The sequence below is a fragment of the Ambystoma mexicanum genome, chromosome 3p (genome assembly GCF_040938575.1).
Source record: "Ambystoma mexicanum isolate Mex_15411 chromosome 3p, UKY_AmexF1_1, whole genome shotgun sequence".
Taxonomy (NCBI): domain Eukaryota; kingdom Metazoa; phylum Chordata; class Amphibia; order Caudata; family Ambystomatidae; genus Ambystoma; species Ambystoma mexicanum.
Genome location: NC_090925.1, coordinates 541,056,857 through 541,066,121, shown reverse-complemented (window position 1 = coordinate 541,066,121; position 9,265 = coordinate 541,056,857). Strand labels below are relative to the sequence as shown.

Sequence of the window (9,265 nt, the reverse complement as noted above, 5' to 3'; positions counted from 1 at the left end):
CAGGACGATCATGGCAAGCAGTGATCGCTGTAGCTAAGGGATACAGCTTGACCACCATGACAGACACAGAACTATTCAGAGACAACAGATCAGACCATGAGATGATGTTCGAAATAAGCATCACATATTGGATAAAGATACATTACAGAAAGGTATCACAGAGGATGGTGATGGCGCTAAAAGCACCACAGTTCTTCTGCAAGGAGGATTTGGCCAAGGTCATTTTATGGATCAGGAGTCCCTATGATGTTGGGCTTTTGAAGGGGATTACAGGGGTGAAGAAAACACTGAAGCCAGGAGCAATTTTGCCCACAGTCAAATAACACCCAGTCTCATGGGAGGCAGACCAGGGCATTTATTATTGGCCACCTCGCACTTTAATATGCACCCCAACTATGGAATTACTTTAGCAAGTACCTCCAAGATCCAACCACTTCAGAAAAACAGGGGCAGATGTGCCAATATTTTATTCAGAAATCAAAGACGGGGATTAACCAGAATGTAAGTCACAAAATATTAGAACCTAGAGAACTCACGCTTTCCCAAGTCCTGCCTCCCTTTCCTGCAGAGGCTCTTCTGGTGAACCCCAATGCTCAGTAACCAGTCCCTGATCAAAGAGTGTAGGTGACGATCCGAGACCAGAGGATTCTGGATACCCAGTGCCATCAGGGCAGCTGGGTGCAGATGGCACTACTTCTTACTGGCCTTGACTGCAGATTTGGTGACTTTGCCAGTAGAGGCAGCCTTCTTGTCGACCGCCTTGATGACTCTGACAGCCACCGTCTGCCTCATGTCGTGCACAGCAAAGCGTATGATGGGAGGGTAGCTGGAGAAGCTCTCCACACACATGGGTTTGCCAGGAATCATCTCCACAATGGCGGCATCACCAGACTTAAAGTTCTTGGGGTTCTCTTCCAGTTCCTTGCCAGATCGTCTGTCGATCTTTTCATTCAGTTCTGTGAACTTGCAGGCAATGTGGGCAGTGTGGCAGTCCAGCACTGGGGCATACCCTTGGCTGATCTGGCCAGGGTGGTTAAGGATAATGATCTGGGCTGTGAAGCTCCCGGCCTCCATGGAGGGATCATTCTTGCTGTCACCAGCCACGTTCCCTCTTAGGATATCCTTCACTGACACGATCTTTACATTGAAGCCAACGTTGTCACCAGGGAGAGCCTCCACCAGAGCTTCGTGGTGCATCTCAACAGACTTCACTTCAGTGGTGATGTTACTGGGGGCAAAGGTGACCACCATGCCAGCCTTGATGATACCAGTTTCCACTCGACCCACGAGCACTGTGCCAATACCTACTATCTTGTAGACATCCTGCAGGGGGAGATGCAGAGGCTTGTCAGTGGGGCGGGCCGGCGGGATGATTGAGTCCAGAGCTTCCAACAGAGTCACTTCATTTGCATTTCCCTCTAATCTCAACCGTCCAGCCCTTGAACCAGGTCACGTTGGTGCTGGGTCCAGCATGTTGTCCCCGTGCCAGCCAGAGATTGGCACGAAGGCCACAGTGGTGGGGTTATAGCGGATTTACTTGATGTAGGTGTGGACTTCCTTGGTGATTTCCTCGATCTCTTCTGGCTGTAGGGGGGCTTGGTGGAGTCCATCTTTTTGATGCCAATGATGAGCTGTTTCACTGCCAGGGTGTAGGCCAGAAGGGTATGCTCACGGGTCTGGCCATTCTGGACAAAGGCATTTAGGAGACAATTGCAGCACTAGTGAAGCAGGGCATCCTAGTACCATCCAAATCGCCATGCAACACTGCTGTGTATGCCTTTAAGAAATGAAAAGGAGGGGTCATGGTGTTTTATACAGGACATGCACCCCTTTAACCATATTGTAGAAGCAGAGTATCCTTTGGTTTCCAAATCTAGCAAAAACGTTGTACAGCATTTCAGTGGAAGCTGCCTGCTTCATGGTCATAGACTTGAACAATGCCTTCTTCTCCATATCACTACACCCAGACTCACAAGACTTGACATCCTTACTGTATACAAATAAAAAGAAAGTGGAAACATTTAAGACGTACTCAAGGGTACTGTGAGTCACCCTCCATATTCAATAGGGTCCTCCCGATGGACCCAGGCAATGTACAGATGGAGAGCACGGTCATACATTACGTTGATGACATTTTGATCTGCAGCGCGACAGAAGAACAGTGTAGAAATGACTTAAAGCACATGCTGACGTGTTAGCTGACAAAGGATACAAGGTAGACAAAGCCAAACTACAGTACTGTTAGAAAGAAGTACAATACATTGGACAGATGATCTCCCAAAATGGCCGACTGATGACCTCAGAAAGGGTGGAGGCAATACGCAGGAAAGCAAAACCCACGAAAGTGAGAGAGATGCAGAAATTCTTGGGGTTATGCAATTACTGTAGGGCATGGGCCTTTGACTACAGCACTTACACCAGGCCTCTACTGAGTGCACTGAAGGAAACACAAAAAGGAGTAAGATAATACGATGGACAACAGAAATGACTGAGGCATTCGATGATCTGAAAGAAGCGATATGCACAGCCCCAGTGTTAGGGATCCCAGACTATAAAAAGAAATTATTTTTGTTCTCACACTCCGATGGGGTAGTTATGACAGCAGAACTGACTCAGAAGACAAGCTTGGGCACAAGCCACTAGCATATTTCAGTGGGAAGTTAGGCACAGTAATGAGGGGACATTATCCGTGCAAACAAGTTGTGGCTGCACCGCATTCGCAGTGGACAAGTCAGCGAGCATTACCATGGGGTGCAGCACCACCCTTTACGTGGAGCACGCCCTCTTTGCAATACTGGAAAGACCAAAGAGCACACTGACAATGCAAAGAGCAACAGGGTACTAAGTGCTGCTATCAACCCCTTCACTCAAGGTGGTGAGATGCAGACTTGTTAATCCGGCGACCTTTCTCACTGACGTCTTACAAGAAGGTGATTACGCACAGGAGTGTACCGAAAACCTATAGGAATTCATTGACACTCGCAAGGTACAGGAGGATGCAAGTGAGGGGGGAGACATGCTTTACATTGACGGATCATCAACAACTGAGCAGACAGATTGGCATTGGAGCACAGCAGAAAAAGGGAGGTGATGATTTACTCAGTGACTGTCATGATGCCTACCCCCGGAGCCCCAGGCCAGGCCCAGCACCCCCAGGAGCAGGCATCACGCCCCCGGGTAAAAGCCCAGCGGCCCTTTATAGGGGCTCTTTGGACTCTGTCCTGGCGCCGTTGGCACCAGGCTCATGTTGGACATCAGTCCTGGCGCCATAGGCGCCAGGCTCATAAGGGGAAGTGTTTGGTGCACTTACCTGAAGCAGACCATGCTGCACACTCACCTGATGCAGACCATGCTGCATGAAGAACCAAGCCAAATGAGGCTTAGGAGGGACTATTTTTCTGAAGGAACTATTTTGTTACTTGGGTGGGACTGTGGAAGAATACTCACCTGGAACTTCTTTCAAGGCTATTTAAGCCACGCCCGGACAGCCACACGTGCTTCGCGTTGTTCTGCATCCCAGCAGCTGAACGCTCACCGTGTCTGCTCCTGCACCTGGGCTCCAGCAACGACCGCCTCGAACCTGGAACACCTGTAAGGAAAGAAGAGAAGAGAAAGGTGAAAACCAAGAACTTATTCAACCTTCTTACCTGCATCCGGAATCTTCACGCCAGCATTCCTGAAGGAAGACTTCCATTTAAAAGCACCGTGTTGCTCGCTGCAGTGCCGCGCTTCACTCACCTGTTCCCGAGACGCCGCCCGGCTCCATCGCGGCTCTCAGCACCGGTCGCCACATCTCTGCACCTAGGGGAGAGAAGAAGAGACAAAAGGGGAGCAAGGGAACACAAGAGGAAAGCCGAATTTTCAGCCATATTACTTACCGGCTTTTCTTGGTGAACCATTCCACATCTCGGGTCGGCGCCGCATCTTTGGCAGGTACCGCACCCCGGCCCCTATGGGGAAAGGACAAAAGACATTACTGGGGAATTATAAAGACATTTAGAGGGGTCGCCCTCATCACTAACTCACCTGATTTTACCACCGGCAATTTAACCCCTCAACGCATCGCCTTTGTTCTGCACCTGAAATAAAGGACAGATGACAGGTTAGGAAAAACAACATAAAAGGAGGCTCACACTTGAACTTTTGCATCTTCTTACTTATGGCGTATCGCTCAGAAAAGTCAAGTGGATTTGCCAGCGCCATTCTGAAAACCAGTGAAGTAACTGGACGAACGCGCGCCCCTGCACCAGAAGCAGGATGGAGAGTTCATCCTTCCAAACCATAAGGTGAGCTTAAACCGGGGGTTTTGGAGGAAGTCAGAGAAGAACGAAGGGGGAACGGGGGGAGCAAGCACACTATTCAGCAGACAGTTAATCCCCTTTCTCATCTGCAGAAGGATATTCCTACGGGCCAGACAAGCAAGATTTGGGGGTCCTGTTCAATCGGTGGTCCGAATTCTGCGCATCACGCTTGAAGAGGCCACAGCAACCCAGACCAGCGCCTCCGTGGGAGCCAGGTGAGCGTTACAGAACGCGAAGACTTCCTACAAATTCCCACCCAGGCGCTATGGAAACTTCTGAGACTGACCAGTTGGCCCAACTACTGGGGGAATTACGGGCCGAAGTACACGCCGCTCGTCAAGAGACTAATGCTCTCAGGAGGGAATTGATTGTAACAAAGGAAAGAGCTGATGACCTGGCTAGACAGCTTTTGCAAGGTCAAGCTGGACAAACTCCTTTACCCGGTTCCGGAGGGAACCCCGCTCCTGTGCTTTCCAGTAACCCGGTGCAGGTTAATCTACCTGGAAACATGCCGCTGGCCCCACCCGAACACTTTGCTGGGGACCCCAAATGATTCGCCGTATTCATGGACCAGTGTCGTTTGCATTTCCTGTGCAGACCTGGGGCCTTCCCTATTGACCAGACCAAGGTAGCTTTTGTATTGTCATATCTCAGCGGCAGTGCGGCCGATTGGTCAGTTCCACTGGTAACTCAAGATGACCCGATTCTTCGTGATTTTCAAGGATTTCAAGCAAGTATGGAAAGGTTATTTGCTCGTCACTCCCAGGGGCAGGCTCTAGATGACGAACTTCTATCTCTGCGACAGGGCAATCAAGACCTCCTTTCCTACATTGCAACCTTTAATAGACTGATTGTGGAAACTGGGTGGCCAGAGGATAAAAGAATCACGTTATTTTATCGAGGTCTACGTGGAGAACTTAAAGATGTCCTGGCCCAAATTGTAAATACGCCCCAAGAATGCTCAGAATATATAGACTTAGTGGTCCAATTGGATCACAGACTGCAAAACAGAAAAGCAGATCGGTCCAAGTTTGAGACCCGGGTGTTAGTCAAGACCCACTCTAACCTCAAGGGGGCTGAAGCCTCTGAGCCAATGCAAATCGGAGGAGTTAAAGGACCTTTAACTCAAAAGGAACGTGAAAGAAGACAGCAGATGCACTTATGTCCCTATTGTGGTTCCTCTGGACACTTTCTACGAGATTGCCCGGCAAGGACACCCAGGAAGGTGGTAGGAGCCGCTGATAAAATCCATGAAACCTCTGTATCGGGAAACGACCCCGCCCGACAAGCGTAGGGGTCCGCTTGCCGAGCTTGAAAACAAACTCTCAGACCTCGCATTTCATTGTGCCAATGGTCCTCGTAGATCCGGAACAGCCTAAGCGGTTGCATGCGTTAAAGGCATACATCGATAGTGGGGCTATAGGAAACTACGTGGATCGTGAATTGGTTTCCAGGATTAACCTCCCTCTGCGTCCTAAAACCAGCAAAGATGTCATCACCACAGTTAATGGAACCGAAATTGCCTCAGGACCGGTAACACATTCCACAGCTGAGGTGACACTTGTAGGTCCAGACGGCCATCGGGAGGCAGTTGTGTTTGATGTAATCAAGGCTCCACAGTTTCAGGTTATTCTCGGAATCCCTTGGTTAGAGACACATAATCCTCAAATTGATTAGCGAGCGAAGGGAATAACCTTTCTGGAGTGTGCACAAACCTGCTACCTAGAAAATCTGAAGATCAGTCTAGCATCAGTAACCTCTGTCTCCATGCAACTACCTCTGGAATACCAAGACTTTCAGGACGTCTTCCAAAAGGAACAGGCCAACACGTTACCTCCTCACAGATCGTACGATTGCCAAATCGATCTGGTGCCCGGTGCACAACCCCCTTGTAGCAGGATTTATGCCCTTACTGAGCCGGAGAATCTGCATTTGAGACAATATTTAGATCAATACCTAGCCAATGGTTTCATTCGCCCGTCAAAGTCTCCGGCATCCTTGGCTTTGCTCTTCGTGCCAAAAAAAGAAGGCGACCTTAGAACTTGTATCGATTACCGCGCATTGAACCAGATAACTGTTAAAAATCGTTACCCTCTGCCTTTGATCCCTGAACTCCTTGACCAGGTGAAGGATGCTTGCATATACACCAAGTTAAATCCCCGGGGGGCTTATCATCTGGTACGAGTAAAAGAAGGCGACGAATGGAAAACGGCCTTCCGTACAAAATATGGACTATTCGAATACCAGGTGATGCCTTTCGGGTTGTGCAACGCGCCTGCTGCCTTCCAATTCTTCATGAACGATGTCCTTCAGGAACTCATCGATGTCTGTGTTGTCGTGTATATCGATGACATTCTGGTGTACTCCTCTTCGGAATCAGATCACAGAAAACATGTCGGGGCCGTCCTTGAGAAATTGCGCCAGCACAAACTGTTTGCAAAACTGGAAAAATGCGTTTTCCATACCACCGAGGTTGAGTTTCTTGGATTCATCCTGACACCTAAAGGGGTCCGAATGGACTCACGGAAAGTGGATGCCATCCTCAAATGACCATCACCTAGTTCGGTGAAAGGTGTCCAAAGCATGCTTGGTTTTGCCAATTTTTATCGCAGGTTTATCCCGGAATTTTCACGGGTGGTGCAACCCATCACTGCACTCTTGCGGAAGAATAAACGTTTTGAATGGACCGAGGAAGCTGAACAGGCCTTTCAGGAATTAAAAGCTAAATTTACGTCCGCACCTACTTTGAAACACCCGCGTCCTGATCTCCCATATATAGTCGAAACCGACGCATCCAGCTTAGCCATGGGAGCTGTCCTGTCTCAGAGAGACCCCGAAACCAACTAACTGCACCCCGTAGCATTTTGGTCCAGAAAGTTCTCGCCGCCGGAGATAAATTATGCAATAACCGATAAGGAATTATTAGTCATTAAGTCCGCCTTTAAGGCTTGGCGGCATTATCTTCTTGGCGCCAGGCATACCATCACCGTGATCACTGATCACCGAAATTTACAATATTTAAAAACTGCCAAGGCTCAGTCTTCACGACAGCTCCGATGGGCTTTATTCTTTGCTGAGTTCGATTTTGTAATCACTTACCGTCCCGGCTGTAAGAATGGCAAAGCGGACGCGCTGTCTCGAATTGGAATGGGAGAAATGGACACAAACTCAGAACCTGTGCCGATAATTCCCGAACAAAGAATCTTGGGGATAACCACTTTACAAACCCTTGAAGACATTCAAGCACGGGTAAAACTATTCCTGGACTCTTCAGCCTTGCAGGATTGGATCAAAAGGGGAGTCTGACTTTTCAATCAACGATGGTTTACCTTACTTCCAAGGACGTTTATTTTTGCCAGAAAAGGAATTGCAAGAACTGGTTATTTCCTGTCATCACGATACTCTGATGGAAGGACATCCTGGCATTGCCAAAACAGAGGAAAAAATTAAACGACAATTCTGGTGGCCGTCCTGGCGAAAGGATATTAAATCTTTCGTGATGTCCTGTGGAGTTTGCGCCCAAAACAAAGGTCAAAAAACAAAACCCGCCGGTCTTCTTCAACCCTTAGACATTCCACCAGCACCTTGGCACACCTTGTCACTAGATTTTATCACGGCCCTGCCCTCTTGTAATGGATACAATACTATTCTGGTTGTGGTGGATTTATTTTCCAAGATGGCCTATTTTATTCCGTTGAAAGGATTACCTTCAGCTTTTGTTCTTGCCAAGGAATTCCTCGAAAATATCATCCGTCTGCATGGATTCCCGTCCATACTAATCTCCGATCGGGGAAGCCAGTTTATTTCTCATTTTCGGAAAAAGTGTTGTCAACTGGCACAAATCGACGTAAGACTCTCAACCAGCCACCACCCAGAGACCGATGGTCAGACGGAGAGAACGAACCAGACCCTTAAACAATATCTACGATGTATGTTGCACCAATCGGAGGGTAATTGGAAGGATATTTTATGGGTGGCTGAACATGCATACAATAACTCGATACACTCTGGAACTGGTCAGAGCCCCTTTTATACCCTTTATGGACATCACCCTCGTACTTCAGACTTGGACTCAGCTTTGAGCCTCGAAATGCCCGCAGTGGACCATTTGCATTCTACGATTACTCAAGCCTTCAAGGATGCTACTGCACACTTACAACATGCGAAAAGGAAATACAAAAAGAATGCGGATCTGCATCGAAAGGAGGCGCCTCCATACCAAATAGGGGATCAAGTATGGTTGGCTACCAAACACTTATCGCTCAAGGGACCTCAGACTTTTAATCCAAGGTATTTAGGCCCTTACTCGATCAAAGCTATAATTAACCCAGTGGCAATCAAGCTAGATCTACCAGCTAACATGCGGATTCACCCCAGTTTTCATGTGTCGCTTTTGAAACCAGTGCAACCAGGAACCAGGTTAATAAAGCCACCAGAACCAATCCAGATAGATGGGGAGCCTGAATTCGAGGTGAAGAACATTTTGGACTCTAAGATCTCAAAATAAAAACTTTTCTATCTAATTGATTGGAAGGGGTACGGGCCTCAGGAAAGATCTTGGGAACCCAGCGACCACGTACATGCACCTCGGCTAGTAAAAAGGTTCCATCGGAATTTCCCGAACAAACCGAAACCTCCTGAGGGAACGACCTTGGGAGGGGCCTTGGGGGGGAGTGCTGTCATGATGCCTACCCCCGGAGAACCAGGCCAGGCCCAGCACCCCTGGGAGCAAGCATCACGCCCCCGGGTAAAAGCCCAGCAGCCCTTTATAGGGGCTCTTTGGACTCTGTCCTGGCGCCGTTGGCGCCAGGCTCATGTTGGACATCAGTCCTGGCGCCATAGGTGCCAGGCTCATAAGGGGAAGTGTTTGGTGCACTTACCTGAAGCAGACCATGCTGCACACTCACCTGATGCAGACCATGCTGCATGAAGAACCAAGCCAAATGAGGCTTAGGAGGGACTAT

At 48.7% G+C, this 9,265-nt stretch overlaps 1 pseudogene; it reads right to left on the bottom strand.

Moving 5' to 3' along the window:
• Nucleotides 1-533: 533 nt before the first annotated feature.
• Nucleotides 534-9,265, bottom strand: part of LOC138579925 (elongation factor 1-alpha, oocyte form-like) — a 34,686-nt pseudogene continuing 25,954 nt past the window's right edge.